A 24,989-nucleotide genomic window follows, 5' to 3' on the forward strand; every position below is an offset into this window, starting at 1 on the left:
CATGTGTTTTTTTTTTTTTTGCTGTTCCTAAATGCAGCATGCCCCCCAAAAACCATTTCAGAAAAATGTACTCTCCAAAATCCCCTTGTCGCTCCTTTGCTTCTGAGCCCTCTACTGTACCCGCCGAACACTTTACATAGACATATGAGGTATGTGCTTACTTGAGAGAAATTGGGCTACAAATACAAGTATAAATTTTCTCCTTTTACCCCTTGTAAAAATTCAAAAATTGGGTCTACAAGAACATGCGAGTGTAAAAAATGAAGATTGTGAATTTTCTCCTTCACTTTGCTGCTATTCCTGTGAAACACCTAAAGGGTTAAAACGCTGACTGAATGTCATTTTGAATACTTTGGGGGGGGGGGGTGCTGTTTTTATAATGGGGTCTTTTATGGGGTATTTCTAATATGAAGACCCTTCAAATCCACTTCAAACCAGAACTGGTCCCTGAAAAATTGTGAGTTTGAAAATTTTGTGGAAAATTGCTGCTGAACTTTGAAGCCTCTGGTGTCTTCCAAAAGTAAAAACTTGTCAATTTTCTGATGCAAACATAAAGTAGACATATTGGGGGACATTTACTAATCTAGTCTATTCTGGGTATGCTTATAGACCAGCGTATGTGGTAGTCTCCTGTCTATTGTGCTCCTAATTTATCAAAGGTCTCACAGCCCTTGATAAATTCTGTGCTCAGACTTCAGGGTCTTCAGCTTAAACTGCATTTAGACCTGCTCCAACATGGTCTGACATTTCGGCGTATTTTGGGCAGATGCGACTTGTCACACAAAAGTCGCACTTGATAAATTCAGCACCAATGCATTTTCCAATGCATTTCTGTCTAAAATAGACTTGCATTCATCATGTTCTAAAAATCCTCTAGAGCAAAAGTCGCAGAAAAGTCGCACATATTTAGACTGCGACTTTCTGTGAGACAAATTTAGACAAGAAAAAACAGTCTAATTCCTTTGATAAATCTCCCCCATTGTATATGTGAATCCAAATTTTTTTTATTTGGAATATCCATTTTCCTTACAAGCAGAGAGCTTTAAAGTTAGAATTAGAATTAGAGTTAGAATTTTAAATTTTTTCATCAAATTTTGGGTTTTTTCACCAAGAAAGGATGCAAGTTACCACAAAAATTTACCACCATGTTAAAGTAGAACATGTCACGAAAAAACAGTCTCGGAATCAGAATGATAACTAAAAGCATTCCAGAGTTATTAATGTTTAAAGTTACAGTGGTCAGATGTTCAAAAAAACGCTCTGGTCCTAAGGTGTAAAATGGCCTGGTCCTTAAGGGGTTAAATTCTCAGCACTCTGCCTGGGGGGACTTCTCCTACCCCGCCGGGGCAGATCCGAGGACCTCACTAAACCATCCAATCGGTAGTAGAGACATGCGGTGTGTACAAAGAGCAGGTACTTAATAAACCCGAGCTTATGACCCGCACTTAGTTGTGATAATTGCAATCCCTGATCCCTATCGCGAATGGGGTTTAGCGGGTTACCCGCACCTGTCGGTGAAAGATAGACACATGCTGGTCCGTTCAGTGTAGCGGGCGTGCAGCCCCGGACATCTGAGGGCATAACACACCTGTTATTGCTCGATCTCGCGAGTGATCGTGCAATGTAAGGGGTTATTAAAGCCTCTTGGGTACTGCTGATGCCTACTCCTGACTGCTCCTGTGTCTTTCAGGAACTACTTGACTTCATGATGCTTCTGGGCTTGGGCCTTTAATTTTATGATTTTTGAAATACATACATACATGCTTAATTAAAATTTCAACATTTATGGTGCAATGTATGGGGTTATTAAACACTCTTGGGTAGTGTTTTTTCTTTTTCAAATTTTCTGATAATTATCACAGTAATAAACTTGAATTTTCAATTCGCTTGTTGCGTGTGATTTTTTTTTAAAGTAAAATTTTAGGATGAACTCTGCTTCTTTATTTCATAAAAATTATTTTATAGAAGAATGTCTTTCAAATTTTCTCATAGGTAGCACCCGCTATCCAAAAGTCTTCATAAATTTCTACAATTGTGTTTTTTGGGAGGGATTGTGAAGCCCTGCTGTGTACTCATGCATCAGCCAACTCCAGGCTGTGTCATTCAGGCAATATATAGGTAGCACCCGCTGTCCTAAATATTCTTACTTTTTTTTTTTTTTAAATGGTTGTTTTTTTCTTTGGGATTCTGAAGCCCTGGTGTGTACTCAATGCTGCTTCCTGCTACACTCTGTCCGCCCGTTGGTCCTCCGACAGTGTGCTACTCCGCCTCCACATCCTCCACTGTGTCTTAAGCCTCCACCGCCTGGACAAGTCTCAGTGGCCCTGCAGCATACCATGTGTGCAGGTCACGGCGGTGTCATGCTGTTCTTCACATGGTTTGCCTTGGCGAGAAGTCTTGGAAACAATGACCGGTCAGGGCAATGGAGACGTTGCACCTAAATCTCACATGAGCCCTGTGGGGGCTTGTTGGATTTGGTCCTTCGCACACACATGCTGGGGTCCGGGACACGCAAAGGTTGTTTTAAATTTCAAATCAAAAAATGATGGCGCTGCTGGGCCCGGGTCCAGGAATTTCAAATTTTCTCATAGGTAGCACCCGCTATCCAAAATCTTTTTCAAAAATTTCAAAAATTGTGTTGTTTTTTGGTGGGGATTGTGAAGCCCTGGTGTCTACTCGTGCATCAGCCAACTCCAGGCTGTCATTCAGATAATATATGTTTTACTGATGCCGCTGTGGGGCCTGGGTCTGGGAATTTCAAATTTTCTCATAGGTAGCACCCGCTATGCAAAATCTTCGGTTTAAATTTCTTAATTCATCTTTTAATCTTAGGGATTGTGAAGGCCTAGTGCCTACTCATGCTGCTGGCAACTCCGGGCTGTACCATTAATCCACTATATGGTCTCCTCATGCTGACAACATGTCCATGCTGTGTCATTCAGCCACTATATCTTGTCCTTATGCTGCCAACACCTCCACACTGTGCCATTCAGCCACTAAATGGTCTCCTCATGCTGCCCACACCTCCACACTATGTCATTCAGTCACTATATGGTCTTCTGACACTGATGCCACAACCAGGCTCTGTAATTGTGCTGCTGTGCGGCAGTGATTCTAAAAGTGATGCCGGTAATCTGCATGTTATTCTGAATAACAGTATTATTTCACTACCCCAGTACACTCCATATGCATTTTAGAACACATGAAAGTGTTCTATACCCCTATAGAGGCTGTATGTAGGCTAGAAATAGCCTTTTTTAATATAGATTTGCCGCAAAAAAAATCGGATCAAAACGAACTTTTTCGGAAAATTCGGCGAATCGGCCGAATCAAATTTTTGAAAAGTTCGCTCATCTCTAACATTAGCCAATCAGAGTGTAGGCTAGGTTATATAAAGTCCAGCATAACTGAAATAGTCTTCTTTCTTTGATAATAAAATAATAGATAATAAACATGTAAAATAAAAGAGAAAAAGTCCAAAGTACATGACAACTAGTATGAGAAACTGAGGAGGAAGTCATTCCATTCTTCTGAGAAAGCAGGTAGGCTTGAAACTCTATAAAACATAGATGAGATGTTCATCCGAAAAGGAGAAGCATCGTAGAACAAACCTGAACTCGTAGAATCATCAGGTATGAAGTAAGGTTGGAATACGATGATCCATAATTCCAGTGTTCAATAGGCTGAAAAAGAAAGATCATATACGAAATTGTTAATAGGGATGGGTCAATGGGAGGGATAATGCTCGCCTCCTGTCTTTCATAAAATCTATATTTTCCATCACCTAGTATAGGAAAATCTTGAAATTTATATCAGACAGGAGGCATTCACATTATGCAAGTTTAAATCTAATAGTATAATAAAAAACAATACAATATAATATAACAAATACTTGTTTTTAAAAGATTCATAGAAATATGAGTTTCATGTCTGAAATAAAAGGTCTTAAAAGTAGATTCCGAAGACCAATTTGCCGCTTTAAGGAGGTCTGAAAGGGAACCACCTTTTTGGATAATTTTGGTAGAAGTGGCACCTTTAGTCGAGTGTGCTCCAAAAGTAGAAATATGGATGTTTGCTAGGGACATAACTTGTCTGATCCATCTAGCTAGGGTAGCGGAAGATACAGGTAAATGGGGTTTACAGTAAGGGATGAGTAATTGAGAAAGAGAAGAACGTCTAAGAGGTTCTGTCCTAGATTCATAGGATTTCAGGCAACGAACTACACAAAGTTTATCTTGATGAGGAAAAGCAGGGTAGAAGACTTCATGTAAATTCATTTTTGTGCATCTGTGAATAGAAAATACCACGCCTTGGGGAGAGTAACGTCTTCGTGATATGTCAAGAGCCCTAGCATCGGAAACTCGTTTGATACAAACCAAACAGAAGAGTAGTGAGTTTAAAAGATAGTAATTTAAGAGATAATGAATCATTATCATCCCAAGAAAGCAAGAAATCAAGGACCAAATTGACATCCCAACTGGAATGATATTTGGGAATAGGAGGACGTTTGAAACGAATACCCTTAAGGAGTTTACAGACAAGAGGATGTTTACCAACCGGTATAGAATTGATGGGGTTGTGGTAGAAAGAAATAGCCCGAACTATATAGATTTATGGTACGGTAGGCTTTACCCATGTCAAAAGAAATGGAAAGGTAATTATAGGTTAAAACTAGAGATGAGCAAACTTAGTGATTTGATTCGTCATGAACTTCACGGCTAGGCATTTGCTGACTTTATCCTGTATAAATTAGTTCAGCTTTCAGGTGCTCCGGTGGCTGGAAAAGGTGGATACAGTCCTAGGATAGTCTCCAGCCACCGGAGCACCTGAAAGCTGAACTAATTTATGCAGGATAAAGTCAGAAACTGCTAAGTCGTAAAGTTCATGACAAATTGAGTCACTAAGTTCACTCATCTCTAGTTAAGACCATCATCCCATAAGACATATGCAAGCTCAATAGGAGTGAGCATCCAATATTACAAGAAAAAAGAGAGCAATATAAAACCTCCATTTGCTCGCAGCCAATGACCTCAACGAGGAAGAAGAATAAAAGACTATTTCTACATAGTATCGTATAATATTGCCAGAATAAAGGGTCAAACAAGTAATGTAAAAAGTAACTATAATATATAAACATAAAATACAAAGCCCACAGACACTAACCGGAGTTCTACTCTTATATAACTCATGAGACTAGCACGCTTCTGTGTCGGGCGAACGTTTTGGTAATTCCATTAAGTCCTTTGGGCAGTACCGTATGGAGCGTATGCATCTAATAAACCGCTCTCCTTTTCAGTTGCTCAAATCTATTGGTGACTGATTCTGGTAAAAGGTAAATGGGCATCACCATAATTGGGCTCGGATTTTCACAATGTTTAGACACAATTTATTCCTTATATTCTGTTAACCCGACATTTCAGTGATTATTTCTCTCAATATATTGTAGCAACAACAGATAAGATTGATATGGATCCTGACAGGGTCGATGAAATGTGACCTGAACGTCTCCTTCGTGGCGGCTGATGTAAGCGATATTATTCTGTCTTCAATATAAGAACCGCACCGATTTTTATTACATCTCCCCCGGGTTGTGCTTTTATGTATCATTTCTTGTGCTGTTGGCTGGGTGAGTATTAGGTACCCGCAGGTATGTCATTTGTAGTTTTTTAGGAAGTTTGTGTTGCAGATAGGGGTCAGATTGTAAAATAAACCAGTTTTTCTGTATAATCTGTTAAATTTGTCCAGCGTGCTTACTATAGGTGGTGACAAAGTTCACACAAGGTGCGGTATTAGTAGACTTGTCATTCTGCATCAAAGCCAGGTAATCCACTTGACTTTGTAATTTTGTTCTATTAAATGCCTGATGTATAATAGGTGCGGATATCCTTTAGCTATAAAGCGCTTTTTTTTTATATTAGACTACACCCTTAACCCCTTAAGGACTGAGGGTTTTTAGGTTTTTGCACTTTTGTTTTTTCCTCCTCACCTTTTAAAAATCATAACCCTTTCAATTTTGCACCTAAAAATCCATATGATGGCTTATTTTTTGCGCCACCAATTCTACTTTGCAGTGACATCAGTCATTTTACCCAAAAATCTACAGCGAAATGGAAATAAAAATCATTGTGCAATGAAATTGAAGAAAAAAACGCCATTTTGTAAATTTTGGGGGCTTCTGTTTCTACGCAGTAACATTTTTTTCAGTAAAAATGACACCTGATCTTTATTCTGTAGGTCCATACGGTTAAAATGATACCCTACTTATATCGGTTTGATTTTGTCGGACTTCTGGAAAAAAATCATAACTACATGCACGGAAATTTATACGTTTAAAATTGTCATCTTCTGACCCCTATAACTTTTTTTTTATTTTTCTGCGTATGGGGTAGTATGAGGGCTCATTTTTTGCGTCGTGATCTAAAGTTTTTAGCGGAACCATGTTTGTATTGATCGGACTTTTTGATCGCTTTTTATTCATTTTTTCATGATATAAAAAGCGACCAAAAATACGTTATTTTGGACTTTGGAATTTTTATGCTCCCCCATGTCGGCGATGGCCGCAGATCGCTGGACAATTCAGTCCAGCGATCTGCAGCGGATTCCGGGTCAATCGGGTCTCCAGTGACCCGGTGACCCGGAATTACAGGCTGTTCGGGGCCGTCTGCGACGGCCCCGAACAGCCAGAGCCTGCAGGGGTGAGGTGGCACTGGTGCCACCTCACGATCGCCCTGATTCGTCAGCCGGTTTCCCGGCCGACCAATCAGGGCGCCTGCTGCGGGTGTCACTCCCGCAACCCGCTCCGCCCCTCTTCCGGAGGACGTGAGCGGGTGCGGGACGTGCACCCCGGGTGCTGGGGACCCCGATCCCCGGCGTCAATGTTGGGATCGGGGCCCCAGGAGCGACGGCCGCGGCGGCGACGACGAGGGACTGACCTCATGCGGCTGGATCGTTGGAGGCGAGTGACAGCCTCCTGCTGTTGCTTAGCAACAGCTCCCAGCATGCAAAAAGGGCATGCTGGGAGCTGTAGTTATGCAACAGCAGGAGGCAGACCACCACAACTCCCAGCATGCCCTTATGGGCATGCTGGGACTTGTAGTTTTGCAACAGCTGGAGGCACATTTTTTCTATGGAAAAGTGTACCTTCAGCTGTTGTGTAACTACAACTCCCAGCTTGCACAATCAGCTAAAGTGCATGCTGGGAGTTGTAGTGGTGCATCTGCTGGTTGCATAACTACAACTCCCAGCATTCCCGTTGGCTGTCGGTGACTGCTGGGAGTTGTAGTTTTGCAACAGCTGAAGGCACACTGAGTTATGTAGCAAACCAGTGTGTCTCCAGCTGTTGCATAACTACAGTCCCCAGCATCCCCAGCCAAAGTAGTATGCCTCCAGCTGTTGCATAACTACAAGACCCAGCATGCCCTTCCGCTGTCCGTACATGCTGGGGGTTGTAGCTTTTGCAACAGCTGAAGGCACACTGGTTGCAAAACACTGAGTTTGTTACCAAACTCGGTGTTTCACAACCAGTGTGCCTCCAGCTGTTGCAAAACTACAACTCCCAGCATGCACTGATAGACCATACATGCTGGGAGTTGTAGTTTTGCAACAGCTGGATGTTTCTCCCCCCCCCCCAAATGTGAACGTACAGGGTACACTCACATGGGCGGAGGATTACAGTAAGTATCCTGCTGCAAGTTTGAGCTGCAGCAAATTTTCTGCCGCAGCTCAAACTGCCAGCAAGAAACTACTGTGAACCCCCGCCCGTGCGACTGTACCCTAAAAACACTACACTAACACACAATAAAAAGTAAAAAACACTACGTATACACATACCCCTATACAACCCCCCTCTCCTCCCCAATAAAAATGAAAAACGTCTGGTACGCCACTGTTTCCAAAAGGGAGCCTCCAGGGGTTGCAAAACTACAACTCCCAGCATGCACTGATAGACCGTACATGCTGGGAGTTGTAGTTTTGCAACAGCTGGATGTTCCACCCCCCCAATGTGAACGTACAGGGTACACTCACATGGGCGGAGGATTACAGTAAGTATCCGGCTTCAAGTTTGAGCTGCAGCAAATTTTCTGCCGCAGCTCAAACTGCCAGCGAGAAACTACTGTGAACCCCCGCCCGTGCGACTGTACCCTAAAAACAGTACACTACACTAACACACAATAAAATAAAAAGTAAAAAACACTACATATACACATACCCCTACACAGCCCCCCTCCCCAATAAAAATGAAAAACGTCTGGTACGCCACTTTTTCCAAAACGGAGCCTCCAGCTGTTGCAAAACAACTACTCCCAGTATTGCCAGATAGCCACGGACTGTCTAGGCATGCTGGGAGTTTTACAACAGCTGGAGGCACCCTGTTTGGGAATCACTGGCGTAGAATACCCCTATGTCCACCCCTATGCAAGTCCCTAATTTAGGCCTCAAATGCGCATGGCGCTCTCACTTTGGAGCCGTGTCGTATTTCAAGGCAACAGTTTAGGGCCACATATGGGGTATCACCGTACTCGGGAGAAATTGTGTTACAAATTTTGGGGGGTATTTTCTGCTTTTACCCTTTTTAAAAATGTAAAATTTTTGGGAAAAGAGGCATTTTAGGTAAAAAAATTTTTTTTTTTTACATATGCAAAAGTTGTGAAACCCCTGTGGGGTATTAAGGTTCACTTTACCACTTGTTACGTTCCCCAAGGGGTCTAGTTTCCAAAATGATATGCCATGTGTTTGTTTTTTTTGCTATCCTGGCACCATAGGGGCTTCCTAAATGCGGCATGCCCCCAGAGCAAAATTTCCTTCAAAAAAGCCAAATGTGACTCCTCTTCTGAGACCTGTAGTGCGCCAGCAGAGCACTTTTCACCCCCATATGGGGTGTTTTCTGAATTGGGAGAAATTGGGCTTCAAATTTTGGGGGGTATTTTCTGCTATTACCCTTTTTAAAAATGTAAAACTTTTGGGAAACCAAGCATTTTAGGGAAAATTATTTTTTTTTTTTTTACATATGCAAAAGTCGTGAATCACCTGTAGGGTATTAAGGTTCACTTTACCCCTTATGTTCCCCGAGGGGTCTAGTTTCCAAAATGGTATGCCATGTGTTTTTTTTTTTTGCTGTTCTGGCACCATAGGGGCTTCCTAAATGTGACATGCCCCCCAAAAACCATTTGTCGCTCCTTCCCTTCTGAGCCCTCCACTGCGCCCGCCGAACAATTAACATAGACATATGAGGTATGTGCTTACTCGAGAGAAATTGGTTTTCAAATACAAGTATAAATTTTCTCCTTTTACCCCTTGCAAAAATTCAAAAATTGGGTCTACAAAAACATGCGAGTGTAAAAAATGAAGATTGTGAATTTTCTCCTTCACTTTGCTGCTATTCCTGTGAAACACCTAAAGGGTTAAAACGCTGACTGAATGTCATTTTGAATACTTTGGGGGGTGCAGATTTTATAATGGGGTCTTTTATGGGGTATTTCTAATATGAAGACCCTTCAAATCCACTTCAAACCTGAACTGGTCCCTGAAAAAAAGCGAGTTTCAAAATTTTGTGAAAAATTGGAAAATTGCTGCTGAACTTTGAAGCCCTCTGGTGTCTTCCAAAAGTAAAAACACGTCAATTTTATGATGCAAACATAAAGTAGACATATTGTATATGTGAATAAAAAAAAAAATATTTGGAATATCCATTTTCCTTACAAGCAGAAAGCTTCAAAGTTAGAAAAATGCAAAATTTTCAAATTTTTCATCAAATTTTGGGATTTTTCACCAAGAAAGGATGCAAGTTACCAACAAATTTTACCACTATGTTAAAGTAGAATATGTCACGAAAAAACAATCTCAGAATCAGATTGATAACTAAAAGCATTCCAGAGTTATTAATGTTTAAAGTGACAGTGGTCAGATGTGCAAAAAATGGCTGAGTCCTTAAGGTGAAAAAGGGCTCAGTCCTTAAGGGGTTAAAGGGGTATTCCAGGCAAAAACTTTTTTCTTTATATATCAACTGGCTCCAGAAAGTTAAACAGATTTGTAAATTACTTCTATTAAAAAATCTTAATCCTTTCAATAGTTATTAGCTTCTGAAGTTTTCTGTCTAACTGCTCAATGATGATGTCACGTCCCGGGAGCTGTGCATGATGGGAGAATATCCCCTCACGGGACGTGAGCCATCAGAAAGCAGTTAGACAGAAAAAAATCGACTTCAGAAGCTAATAATTATTACAAGGATTAAGATTTTTTAATCAAAGTAATTTACAAATCTGTTTAACTTTCCGGAGCCAGTTGATATATAAAAAAAAAAAGTTTTGGCCTGGAATACCCCTCTAAGGAAAGGGTTAAATCACATTTATTATACTTATAACACTGCACACACTGATTGCCAGGACTGTTCACTGCACAGCCATAGCTTTGCAGGGATCGATCAGTGTTATCGGCAGTCGATTGCACAAGCCTGCATCTCAGACTTGGAGCAATCAATCACCGAAGGGACACGCCAGAGGCAGGTAAGAGGACCTCCGCTCGTGTCCCAGCTGATTGGGACACCGCATTTTCACTGCGATGGCCCCCATCAGTGCAACTGAGCAGCCGGGCAGCTTTCACTTTCGTTTTAGATGCGGCATTCAACTTTGAACGCCGCGTCTAAAGGGTTAATAGCGCGCGGCACCACGATCGCTGCCACGCGCTATTAGCCCCGGGTCCCGGCTTCAGATACATGCCGGGACCGACCCGATATGACCCTGCGTTATACTGCGGGAGCCGGCCAAGGCGTAAATATACGTCCTTGGTCGCTAAAGGACAACTGCAGTGCAATATACACTTATCCCCTATCTACAAGATAGGGGATAAGTGTTTGATCGCGGCAGGTCTGACCGCTGGGACCCCCCGAGATCTCCCTAATGGGGTGCCGCCATTAGCGTTCATTTTTTGTATTAGGGTGCTTATACATACAGGTAATTTATAGGGGAGTCTGGCACATGATTTTGGATGTTGGTATATGGTCAGGCTAGCCTGTTATCTTTTGTGGGGCTACATTTCCCCCTTTCAGTACGGGGTGGGCGTTGCAGGACTATACTCCTCCGCCGGATACATTGTTTTTTAAATGGTTTTAATTGTTTGTACGCTCCTTTTTTGTATATTGTATTGATCACTAAAGACAAATTGTTTACATAATTATTTGATTTTGGTGTGCATCACTCTTTGATGCTGCCAGCTTTCTTCTTGTTTATTTCCCCATTCTCTTTAGTGCACTTCTGTGGAAATCTCTCTTACTGCGTGTAATGTATGAATAGATACGAACATATGAGTAATGGTGTACGCTCACTGGCAAAACTGTATACAGTATATTCAAAGAAGTACTTACAGTTTAGTTGCTTGTTTCTTCATCTTTATTTGATGTATGAGTTTTCTTTCTCTTTTAAAACAGAATAAAATACATCAGTACTTAATACCAGTACTTATTAGCTGTATGCTACAAGGAAATTCTTTACTTTTTGAATTTTTTTGTCTCCACAGTGCTCTCTGCTGACACCTCTGTCGTAGGTTTGTTCTATCCCGTCCTCATATCTTGACCTCATATCCCGTCCTCATATCCCGACCTCATATCCCTTCCTCCTATCCCGTCCCCATATCCTGTCCCCATATCCTGTCCCCATATCTCGACCCCATATCCCGTCCCCATATCCTGTCCTTAAATAGTGGGTGTGTCTTTGTGAGATGAGGTGTGGCTTGCAAGCTGGACTGACACATTCACCAGGAGATGCAGAGCAGAGCTTGTGGAGTAAGGTAACAGAAGTCCTGTATACTTGCATGGGACTTAAAACCAAAACCCATCTTTTATATAAGGGTGTAGGTAAGTGTTAATTTCACTATCATATCTTTTTTTTTTACATATAAGTAATATGTGTACCAGGTATTTTTGAAATATCTCCAGCCGTAAGGAAGTTATGTGGGAACATACATTTCCTATAGAATTGCATGGGACTTCAAACAAAAGCCCCGAAGCTCACAAATGGGGGTAGTTAAGGGTTAAATTAACTATCCTATATTTTAAATGGACTTATAAGTAACATGTGACCAAGTATTATCGAAATATCTCCAGCCGTTTGGAAGTTAAGCAGTAACATATATTTCCCATTGACTTGTATGGGACTTTAAACAAAAACCCCAACCCTGGCAAATGGGGGTGAGTACGGGTTAAATCCTATGTTGTTGTTGACATATAAGTAACATGTGACCAAGTTTCATGTTAATATCTTTAGCCATTTAAACGTGATTCTGGAACACACACACATACATACAAACACATACATACATATACATACATACACACATTAAGTTTTATATATATATAATATAGATAAGTGAGGCTGTGTATGTGACTTATGATGTGACCCCTGTATGATATATATAATAAGTGAGGATGTGTATGTGACATATGATGTGATCCCTGTAAATATATATACAGTGGGGATCAAAAGTTTGGCACCCCAGGTAAAAATTGGTATTAATGTGCATAAAGAAGCCAAGGAAAGATGGAAAAATCTCCAAAAGGCAACAAATTACAGATTAGACATTCTTATAATATGTCAACAAAAGTTTCAAAATAACAGAAAACAAAAAAAAATGGCGTCTGCAAAAGTTTGGGCACCCTGCAGAATTTATAGCATGCACTGCCCCCTTTGCAAAGCTGAGACCTGCCAGTGTCATGGATTGTTCTCAATCATCATCTGGGAAGACCAGGTGATGTCAATCTCAAAGGTTTAAATGCCCAGACTCATCTGACCTTGCCCCAACAATCAGCACCATGGGTTCTTCTAAGCAGTTGTCTAGAAATCTGAAACTGAAAATAGTGTACGCTCACAAAGCTGGAGAAGGCCATAAGAAGATAGCAAAACGTTCTCAGATGTCAATATCCTCTGTTCAGAATGTAATTAAGAAATGGCAGTCATCAGGAACAGTGGAAGTTAAAGCAAGATCTGGAAGACCAAGAATAATATCAGACAGAACAGCTCGCAGGATTGTGAGAAAAACAATTCAAAACCCACGTTTGACTGCACAATCCCTCCAGAAATATCTCTCAGACACTGGAGTTGTGGTACACTATTCGACTATAAAGAGATACTTGTATAAATATGATCTTCATGGAAGAGTCATCAGAAGAAAACCTCTTCTACATCCTCACCACAAAAATCAGCGTTGAACTTTGCAAATGAACATGTAGACAAGCCTGATGCATTTTGGAAACAAGTTCTGTGGACCAATGAGGTTAAAATTGAACTTTTTGGCCGGAATGAGCAAAGGTATGTTTGAAGTGTTGTGCGGTAATAAATCAGTTATTAATTATGGTCATACAAATTATTAATTATGAAAAATTAAAAAATTATTAAAAATTAAAAAATTATGACCTTGTGAATTGTAGACAAAGCTAATCAATACATTCACATCTGAGTCCGACTATTTCCTCAGATATCAACAAATTCTTTTTATGAAGGGATGACATTAACGCTTAAGGATGTAGTTTTACAATATACAATAATACACAGGTATTATAAAATATGCAGATTTATTGGTTATAAGATTACAAACATAAATGAGTAATAACACAATTATATATGCAAATGAATATAAATTAGATATATTAGTAAACATAAGCTTGTTAATTGACTACATATAGTAGAACAATACATGTGAGTAGTAAGTAACTTGTTACAATAAACAAAAGCTACTAGGTTAGGAATATCCTATAAGAAAAAGGTTACATATCACTGTGTCCAGAGGAACCTCATGATATTAAGATGAGCAATATCTAATCATAGACATCTCAACATGGAATGCTAAATACACTCCCCGCCCCCTTCTAACCACTACAAATCACATGATTCCAAGAATGGGGAAATCCATCTAAGATATAAACATGGAAGAACTATGAAATACTCCCCCCCCCCCCATTCTGGACTATTTTCTATGCAAGATCTTGGTAAGAAATTAAGCCAATTAAATAGCAATGATATATGATCTTGCTAGACTATATTTTAGGAGGAAGAACTTGAAACAAGTTTCCTGTGCGGCAAATATACTTATAACACCCAGTTTGGCGAGTAGGAATTCTATCAATATGTATAAGCAATTATTTAATGCTTTGATAGATTATGAGTCTTGATTCTTCTGCATGTAGAATGAAGTCTCACAATATCCTAAAACTATAATCTCAATATGGAGATAATTAATTATTTTATTTTATTAATTTATTCGCCAATCTAAATGGTATAATTCCATCCACATTATCCCAATTAGTCTTAATTAAATGGAATACCATTTTTGTGTCTCTTACCAAGTTTATGTAAGAACCTTCTTTCAGCTCTTAGGAACACTGAATGGTCCATCGTCATGGATAGCCATTGGTCTATTACCATGTGATCAGTCCGGCTTCTGGGATCTCACATGGCTTACATGGCTTCCATCTTGTCGACCTCTTTCCTTTGTGTGTTTGTGTTCTCAGCCTACAGTCTACAGTTCAGAGTTCTACCATCTCTAACATCTAGTTTACCAGACTTTTTAATTAGTTAGACACACCCTCCTAAATTGGAATTCCCCAATGAATGTAGGTTGGGCGTGTACATATGGTAATGATTATGACATGACTATAATACCCAGAATGCATTTCCTGTCAGTGTAATGTCAACTACCCATACACTAGGGGGTGCTATTGCCTAAGCAATTAGCATCATTAGCATTAAGGGTTAACTGTCAATAATTGGAGATTTTCCTAGTCTTTATGACGGAAAATATGGATTTTATTAAAGACAGGAGGCGAACATTTAGCAGACTCTTCTTTACTACTCAGGTGTTAGCAGCAAGATATAACAACAAGAGCCCACATTTATCATGTTCCACAAAACCTACTTGGGGAATAAATCCCCTCAGGATTAACCCTGACTAGAAATCCCCCATAAAAATTAACTTTTAATTGTATTCATTAAAATAGTGTCCAAACTAGAAAGTTGCACATCTATTGCTTCTAATTAGCAGTGGTGTTTAAAATTATCAGTACTGTATCCAGTTAATTCCTATAATATCATACAAATTTCTGCCATGCAGACTATTGGTTTATCGTTACTGTCTAGTGTACCACGGTGCCGTGCTGCAGCAGACATTTGTATGATATTATAGGAATTAACTGGATACAGTACTGATAATTTTAAACACCACTGCTAATTAGAAGCAATAGATGTGCAACTTTCTAGTTTGGACACTATTTTAATGAATACAATTAAAAGTTAATTTTTATGGGGGATTTCTAGTCAGGGTTAATCCTGAGGGGATTTATTCCCCAAGTAGGTTTTGTGGAACTTAAATTGGCCCAGAAACCCCTAGGGGATTTATTTTGTGGCACATTTATCATGGTCTTTAGACTGTTTTTTGTGTCTAAAAAAAAAGGGGCAAGCAGGGTTTTTTTGCGCCTTTTTTTGCCCCTTTTTGTTTACACATTTCTGCTGATTTTGAGTTGCAATCCACTGATTTTGGCAATAGACATGATATGGAAGGGATTTATCGTTGCACCTTTTTGTAAAAAGGAGCATAAAAAAGGCAAAAAGCCACTGAAAAGTCTCTAAAACTACACCAGCCCTGACATGGTGTAGCTTTTTGGTGTATGTGAAGACAGAAATTTCAGAAAATGTGGACCTGCACGAAGGGAAGGGAACAAGGGAGGGAAAATGTTCGCCTCCTGTCTTTAATAAAATCCATATTTTCCGTCATAAAGACTAGGAAAATCTCCAATTTTATTACTAGACTGGAGGCTCCATTTTGCAAGTTTAAAGCTAAAGAAAAATGAAACTTGATCAGATTTATAATAAAACATACAGAAATAAACAATATCAAACAATATTCATAGAAACATGGGGATCTGGTCTGAAATAGAAAGTTTTAAAAGTTGACTCGGAAGTCCACTTAGCAGCTTTAAGAATATCTGACAAGGATACTCTGGATTGTTTCAATTTAGTGGATATGGCTCCTCTGGAAGAGTGAGCTTTAAAGATTGTCAACGCCCGCCAGTCAATCTGGCTAAAGAAGGGGATGAAACAGGACGGTAGGGTTTACAGAAATAAATGAGTAATTGAGTGTCAGAAGGATTACGAAAAGATTTTGTTCTTTCTTTGTACGATTGAAGGCAGGAAACTACACATAGGTATTTCTGTTGATGGAAAGAGGGGTAAAATACTGAATGAAGAGAAGTTTTTGTACATCTATATATATACAAAAATGAACACCATCAGATAAGTATTGTCTATGAGAGATATCTAGGGCTCTAACGTCAGAATTTTTTTAAAGAGAAATCAGGCAAAGTAAGGCAGTAAGTTTTAAAGTTAGGGATTTTAAGTAAAGGGAATGGTTATCACCTAAGGAAATGATATATTGTAAAAGAATATTCACATCCCATGTAGACTGGTATCTGGGTAAGGGCGGACATCTGAATTTTATGCCTTTTAGTAATTTACAAATTAAGGGATGTTTACCCACAGAGAGATAATTAATAGGAGCGTGGTAAAAGGAAATGGCAGATCTGTAAATGTTTATGGTACGGTAGGCTCTTCCCGATTCAAAAGATGAAGATAAAAAATGTATTATATGATTTAACCCCTTAACGACGCAGGACGTATATTTACGTCCTGCGCCGGCTCCCGCGATATGAAGCGGGATCGCGCCGCGATCCCGCATCATATCGCGTCGGTCCCGGCGGTAATCAACGGCCGGGACCCGCGGCTAATACCACACATCGCCGATCGCGGCGATGTGCGGTATTAACCCTTTAGAAGCGGCGGTCAAAGCTGACCGCCGCTTCTAAAGTGAAAGTGAAAGTGACCCGGCTGCTCAGTCGGGCTGTTCGGGACCGCCGCGGTGAAATCGCGGCGTCCCGAACAGCTGATCGGACACCGGGAGGGCTCTTACCTGCCTCCCCGGTGTCCGATCGACGAATGACTGCTCCGTGCCTGAGATCCAGGCAGGAGCAGTCAAGCGCCGATAATGCTGATCACAGGCGTGTTAATGCACGCCAGTGATCAGCATTAGAGATCAGTGTGTGCAGTGTTATAGGTCCCTATGGGACCTATAACACTGCAAAAAAAATGTAAAAAAAAAGTGTTAATAAAGGTCATTTAACCCCTTCCCTAATAAAAGTTTGAATCACCCCCCTTTTCCCATAAAAAAAATAAAACAGTGTAAAAAAAATAAAAAATAAACATATGTGGTATCGCCGCGTGCGTAAATGTCCGAACTATAAAAATATATCATTAATTAAGCCGTACGGTCAATGGCGTACGCGCAAAAAAATTCCAAAGTCCAAAAAAGCGTATTTTGGTCACTTTTTATATCATTAAAAAATGAATAAAAAGTGATCAAAAAGTCCGATCAAAACAAAAATCATACCGATAAAAACTTCAGATCACGGCGCAAAAAATGAGTCCTCATACCACCCCATACGTGGAAAAATAAAAAAGTTATAGGGGTCAGAAGATGACATTTTTAAACGTATAAATTTTCCTGCATGTAGTTATGATTTTTTCCAGAAGTGCGACAAAATCAAACCTATATAAGTAGGGTATCATTTTAACCGTATGGACCTACAGAATAATGATAAGGTGTAATTTTTACCGAAATATGCACTGCGTAGAAACGAAAGCCCCCAAAAGTTACAAAATGGCGTTTTTTTTTCGATTTTGTCGCACAATGATTTTTTTTTCCGTTTCGCCGTGCATTTTTGGGTAAAATGACTAATGTCACTGCAAAGTAGAATTGGCGACGCAAAAAATAAGCCATAATATGGATTTTTAGGTGGAAAATTGAAAGGGTTATGATTTTTAAAAGGTAAGGAGGAAAAAACGAAAGTGCAAAAACGGAAAAACCCTGAGTCCTTAAGGGGTTAAAGGTGCATGTACGGGATCCAAACCCCGTTGCATGCACCAATTAGACCAAATTTTCCAGGCTGATCTGTAAGCAGATCTGGTACCCGGAGCCGAGGCGTCTGAGAGGATTTCTCTAGATGTGTTAGAAAGTTCGCAACCCGGGTCTGTTGACCCAAAACACTCCAGGCTATCAAAAGAAGATTGTTGAAGGTTATGAGAGGATGAGGATTCCCCGAAGAATCCTGAAGGAGAATAGGATAATTAAATCAACCAAACTGTGTATACGTAGGACCACACAGAAGGTCCAAAATTATAATCTTAATTCCAAGCAAATTATATAAACAATTAGAAGATAGGGAAGTGCATATTAAAACGAAACTTTTACTATAAATCGCATAAAATGACATCACTAAAGTGAACCCTGTGATATCATGGCACTAGTTAGTGCCTCTTGTACAGATATCCTTTGTATACTACAATTATATGTAGACAATCCAACGCGTTTCCACCACTTACAGCGGTTTTATCCTGGGTTAGTTAGTAACAGTACCTCAGTACAAGACAAAGTATAATATATAAATAATATACAAACGGGTCCCCAGTATACAGGATATGTGCATTACATTTGTGTACCAAAAACCTGATACTTAAGTTGCATAACTACACACGGACTTCCAGAAATTCAAAGGCACCTAGCCTTCTCCTGTGGTAGGTTTCTGAAGTCCGGGTACGATATGAGAGCGCGGAGCGCACCTGCAATGGCAGGGAGCCAAACTTAGGGCTACTGGCGCTCTGAAGAGAGAAAAGGATGAGAAGGAATTAGATGAGGGAAATCGATCAGCATTTCTAGAATCTGAGGGAACCAAGATAGTGTTGGCCACCAGGGAGTGATGAGAGTTACTGTTGATTTCTGCAATTTGATGAGAAGGATAACTCTTGGAATCAGAATAAAAGGAGGTTCTCCGAAGGCCAATATTGGAGAAAGGCATCTATGCCCTCTGCTCCTGGATCGGGGCGCCAGCTGTAAAAGTGATGAACTTGGCGATTCAGTCGTGATGCAAAGAGGTCTAGGTATATAGGACCCCAAAGAGAATTGATATTGAATATTTGAGGATCTAGTTGCCAATCGCTCGAATCCCTAAGGAAACGGGAGTTCCAGTCCGCAATGATGTTGGAAAGACCTGGAAAGTATTCTGCCTTGATGGTGATGTTCATATGAAGACATTAGTGCCAGAGTTCTTTTGCGATGTTGGCTAGATGAAAAGATTTTGTACCACCAAGTTTGTTGATATATTGTACTGCGGAGATATTGTCCATCCGTAAAAGGATGCAACAATCTGACCTGTTCTTCGCAAAGCTCTTGAGAGTGAAGAAACCTGCCAGCAATTCCAAGCAGTTGATGTGGAATAGAGATTCCTCAGGGGACCATTTTCCTCCTGTCGAAGAGGAACCGCATCAGGCTCCCCAATCTGAACGTCTGGCATCTGATTCTATGATCGGATCTGGAACGGAATTGAATATAGTCTTTCCATTCCAATCTTGGAGATGCCTTAGCCACCAAAGAAGTTCTTCTTTGGTATCTGGGGTAAGAGCTATTTTGTCTGAATAACCTAAGCTGTTCCGAAGGTGTTGAGCTTTCAGACGTTGGAGAGCTCGGTAATGATGCGGGGCTGGGAAAATCACTTGAATCGAAGCGGAAAGAAGACCCACTACACGAGCTATGAAATGAAGAGAGACTGTTTGTTTAAAATGGAATAAATTTGTCTCCGGATAGTCTTCATCCTCCTGGGGGGGGGGGGGGGAGACTAAGTAGGGCAGATTGAGTATTTATTAGAAATCCCAGAAATTCTACCTCTTTGGAGGGGGAAAGGATGGATTTTTCCGTGTTGATAATAAAGCCCAGATTGGAGAGGAGAGATAGAGTCCATTGAATGTGGAGGTGTATAAGAGATAGAGATTGAGCCATAAGGAGGATTTCGTCCAGATAAATAATCAGATGAACCCCGCAAGCTCTTAGGATTGCTATAACCGGTTTGAGTAGTTTTGTAAAACACCATGGGGCTGAAGATTGGCCGAATGGTAGGCAGGTGAATTGCCACTTTTGATCCTTCCATAAAAATTGAAGGTAAGGTTGAGATGGATGCATGAGTACTGTAAGATATGCATCCTTGAGATCTATTTTCGCTAACCAATCGTTTGGTAATAGCAGATCCCTCAAAAGATGGATGCCCTCCATCTTGAAATGTTGATAGCACACATAATTGTTTAGGGTTTGTAGATTTATTACAGGTCTGTATCCCAAAATCCATCTTTTTTTTTACCAGAAAAAGGTTGCTCAGGAAGCCTGGAGAATGTAAGCGCACCTGAATAATTGCATTCTTGGAGCTTAGTTCTATGATCTCTGTTTCTATGCGGGATGTGTTCTCCTCTGAGAAATTAATTGGTTGTGGAGCTAAAAGTTGAGATGGGGTTTGAATGAATTTTATTTGATAACCTAGGATTGTGTTTAGGACCCAAGGGTCGGATGTTATCATGGCCCAGGTATGGGAAAAATATGCAATCCTTCCTCCTAATGGAAGTGGGGAAGAATTTATTGGATAAAGACTTACCTGTGTTGGGTCTAGATCTGGGGTATCCACGATGTCCTCTGGCTCTCCATGGTCTTCCTCTTGTGGGAAAGAATAGACTGGGTTGAAAGGTAGGGGTAGGGTTTTGAAACCTGTCTGATCTTGGGGGGGCACGGATATATTGTCTCTCCTGAGACTGACGGCTTGGAAAATTGCCCCTTCTTTTGCCAGCTCTGGGTAAAACCCGAGGTTGAAAAACCTTTTTGAGGGATGTTTGGGCCTTATCTAGCAATGAAAAAAGAGATACCTTTATTAAAGAGATAAACAAATATGTATCTCCAAATAGTAGTCCATCAGTGGAGGATTCAGGTTCTGTTGTAGCTAAATTAATTAATTAATTGAGGGTCCAATTTTAAAAGAATGGACCTTTTACGCTCGGTGCAGTTGGTAGAGTTAATTCAACCAAAAATACATAGGGCTTTTTAAGGCCATCCCTTAAGGACTTCTAAGTTCACTGGATTACCAGAAGAACTAGCCTCTTCAGTGAGGTCTAAAATTTTTGGTAAGGGACTAAGGAGGTCCAAAAACCTGTCTTGGATTTTCCAAAATGATCGATCCACTCCTTATTTGGGATTTTTTCCTGATTTATTCAGGTATTTGACCAGTGAAGGGTCGATTTCCGGAGTAATGGATAATTTATTTGGGATAGTAGGTCTGGGGCATTCTGCCCGTAATCTGTTGCGAGTGGCTTTATCAATAGGTTTTCTTACCCATAAATTCAAATATTGGGATACCTAGGGGAGAGGTTCCCATTCCCCAGAACGGGGATGTTTAAGGAGGCTCGGATCAAAATACGGTATTCCCGCACTGTCCGTAAAAACTGTTTTAGGGTCCTCAGTGGTTACTGTAGGATCCTCATAATCAGAGATGTCCTCATAATCAGAATCACATTCAAAAATCTCACCCTCCTCTGATGAGGATTGGTCAATGGAAGTGTTGTAAGAGTCCGGTTTCTCTCTACGGGATACTCTCTTAACTCGGTTATCATGTTTCTCCTCCCGGGTGGAGGATATAGGATGCAACTTTTTAGCATCAGTATGTTTGCTTTTTGTAACAGCAGAACTTGGAACCTGGTCCTTAACCACTTTAGGTCTTTTATAAGATTTTTGAAGGACCGGTAGTAGCAACAGGTGGTTTATGGGAGGCCTTCCCAGACTTTCCCCATCCTCTGGCTAGTTTTGAAGTGGAATCCTCCACGGACCAGAAATTATCCGACTGGGTAGAAGGTCCCGCTTTGGGGGATTTTTGATACTTATTATGGGACATGATCAAAGTCACGGATTGAGCCACAATCTCTGGTATATTGGACATTGCATATTGGACTGAGAAGTCCACCATAGACTGTATGGCGTTGCCCTCCATAGATTGAAAATTATTAGACACTATGGGGGAAATTTATCAAAGGATTTAGACTGGTTTTTCCTGTCTAAATTTGTCGCACATAAAGTCGCAGTCTAAATATGTGTGACTTTTCTGCGACTTTTGCTGTAGAGGATTTTTAGAACATGATGCATGCAAGTCTATTTTAGACGGAAATGCATTGGAAAATGCATTGGTGCTGAATTTATCAAGTGCGACTTTTGTGCGACAAGTCGCATCTGCCCAAAATACGCTGAAATGTCAGACCATGTTGGAGCAGGTCTAAATGCAGTTTAAGCTGTAGACCCTGAAGTCTGAGCACAGAATTTATCAAGGGCTGTGAGACCTTTGATAAATTAGGAGCACAATAGACAGGAGACTACCACATATGCTGGTCTATAAGCATACCCAGAATAGACTAGATTAGTAAATGTCCCCCTATGTCCTTAGATGAATCTTCATTGGCTATAATGCAAAATATATATATATATATATATATATATATATATATATATATATATATATAATAGAGAATAATATAAAAATATATGTAGTTTGATTGGCCAAATTAATAGGTATAACATAATAAATCTCTCTCTCTCTCTATATATATAATATATAATATTAAATATACAGAATGGAAGACTTTATCCTAAGAACTAGGGCAGAATCAATGAGGGAACGTAACGCTGACTGACAGGAGACTTCAGTAAAGTCAGTCACGGAATGGGGAAAATCAAGAGCGCGAAGCTGAGGACCACGGGTATCGCGAGAAGTCTGGCGGCGCCGAGACCAGCGATACTGAGGGGAGAAAGGAATGAATATATGTATTTAAGGGAAAGGAATAAGGAATGGAAGGTGTGTGAAAGATAAACAAGGGGAGAAAATATAAACCTAAGGAGATATAAACCTGAGGGGGGTTAAACCTGGGGAGTAGAGATACATACATATTATTTATATATAATATGTATGTAAGGAGCAAAGGAAAATATTGAATGGACGGCAGTAGTGATAGAAATACAGGGAGAAAAATATATATATATAATGAAGACAAAGAAAAACTGTAGAAATATATAAATATATGGATGAATGTATGTAATAACGCGATAAATATATATGGCAAGAGTAAATGTGAGGTAACTTATCTTCAGAGTGGAGCAGCAAAGAAGAGGAAGTATTGTATGTTACCTTGCCTCATATCACCTATGCTAGCCTCTGATTGGCTACTTGACACACCTTTTTTGCATATGTAACATTTTTTTCTATGTACCTTGTTATATCTTGCTGCTAACACCTGAGTAGTAAAGAAGAGTCTGCAAAATGGAGCCTCCAGTCTTGTAATAAAATTGGTCTTAAACCCACATTCCACACTTGACGAATGGAGCCATAATTAACAATTCAAAGATTACTTTTGACATCTATAAGTAATCAAACCATGGTTTCTCCAGATGTAGAGTCACCAATTGGACATCCTAATTTATTGGAAAGATAAGAATCATGGAGGTCTCTTTCAGACAGACGTGTGAATCTCCCTGTTTGTTCAGTCTTGGTAATTGATTGTTAGTTACAATAACATTCACATGACTGGCAAACTAGCCCTAAACTAAGACTCCTTCTCAAAGTCTACACCTGAGAATCATATATAAGATAATAGATATATACTGATGTCCTTTTACAATACTAACATTACAATACTAACATTATATGACAATATCATATGTCCTACTGTTCATTCGGATGAGACATAGTTATTTATCTCAACCCCCCTTCTCTAATACAGATGTGTGAATGTCTAGAGAATGTAACTGGTCCCCCTTTTGTTGTCTTATCCAAACAGCCATAAATAACTAAGTAGACAAAACGTATTCTACCCTCAGGCTGGCATTTGAATAGGAGAACTTAGAATACAAGAATACATTGTGGTCTATTTAAAACATACACAACATGGCTGACATCATGCTTTTATGCTATGAAACATATTAAACATAGCGATTCATTTTTGGGGTGTAATTAGCACGACAGGAGAAGGGGAACAGAATTTAATGAAAAGAACCTCTGTCCAACTGTTAAGCATGGGGGTGGATCAATCATGCTTTGGGGTTGTATTGCAGCCAGCGGCACAGGGAACATCTCACGAGTAGAAGGAAAAATGGATTCAATAACATTTCAGCAAATTTTGGATGCTAACTTGATGCCATCTGTGAAAAAGCTGAAGTTAAAGAGAGGATGGCTTCTACAAATGGAGAATGCTCCTAAACACACCTCAAAATCCATGGGGGTTTACATCAAGGGGCATAAACTGAAGGTTATGCCATGACCTTCACAATCTCCTGACCTCAACATAATATAAAATCTATAGATAGACCTTAACCCCTTAAGGACCGGAGGTTTTTCCGTTTTTGCATTTTCGTTTTTTGCTCCTTGCCTTTAAAAAATCATAACTCTTTCAAATTTACACCTAAAAATCCATATGATGGCTTATTTTTTGCGCCACCAATTCTACTTTGTAATGACGTCAGTCATTTTGCCCAAAAATCTATGGTGAAGCGGGAAAAAAAATCATTGTGCGACAAAATTGAAAAAAAAAACGCTGTTTTGTAACTTTTGGGGGCTTCCGTTTCTACGTAGTACATTTTTCGGTAAAAATGACACCTGATATGTATTCTGTAGGTCCATACGATTAAAATGATACCCTACTTATATAGGTTTGATTTTGTCGGACTTCTGGAAAAAATCATAACTACATGCAGGAAAATTAATACGTTTAAAATTGTCATCTTCTGACCCCTATAACTTTTTTATTTTTCCGTGTATGGGGCGGTATGAGGGCTCATTTTTTGCGCCGTGATCTGAAGTTTTTAACGGTACCATTTTTGCATTGATAGGACTTATTGATCACTTTTTATTCATTTTTAAATGATATAAAAAGTGACCAAAAATGCACTATTTTGGACTTTGGAATTTTTTTGCGCGCACGCCATTGACCGAGCGGTTTAATTAATGATATATTTTTATAATTCGGACATTTCCGCACGCGGTGATACCACATATGTTTATTTTTATTTTTATTTACACTGTGTTTTTTTTTTTATTGGAAAAGGGG

At 39.8% G+C, this 24,989-nt stretch overlaps 1 protein-coding gene across 7 annotated transcripts in view; it reads left to right on the forward strand.

Moving 5' to 3' along the window:
• The window catches only part of LOC130327126 (gastrula zinc finger protein XlCGF26.1-like), a 99,231-nt gene that overhangs the window by 29,601 nt on the left and 44,641 nt on the right, over positions 1-24,989 (forward strand). For 2 of the 7 annotated variants that reach the window (XM_056553385.1, XM_056553391.1), the window contains exons 2-3: positions 5,447-5,626; positions 11,512-11,538. The exons of 1 other annotated variant lie outside the window; for it this stretch is intronic. The gene's annotated coding sequence lies outside the window, so the exon portion shown is untranslated. Of the gene's footprint in view, positions 1-5,446; positions 5,627-11,511; positions 11,849-24,989 lie in introns of all 7 variants that reach the window. 4 more of the 7 variants (XM_056553386.1, XM_056553388.1, XM_056553389.1 and 1 more) reach the window with 4 other exon arrangements.

The sequence above is a fragment of the Hyla sarda genome, unplaced genomic scaffold (genome assembly GCF_029499605.1).
Source record: "Hyla sarda isolate aHylSar1 unplaced genomic scaffold, aHylSar1.hap1 scaffold_293, whole genome shotgun sequence".
Taxonomy (NCBI): Eukaryota; Metazoa; Chordata; class Amphibia; order Anura; family Hylidae; genus Hyla; species Hyla sarda.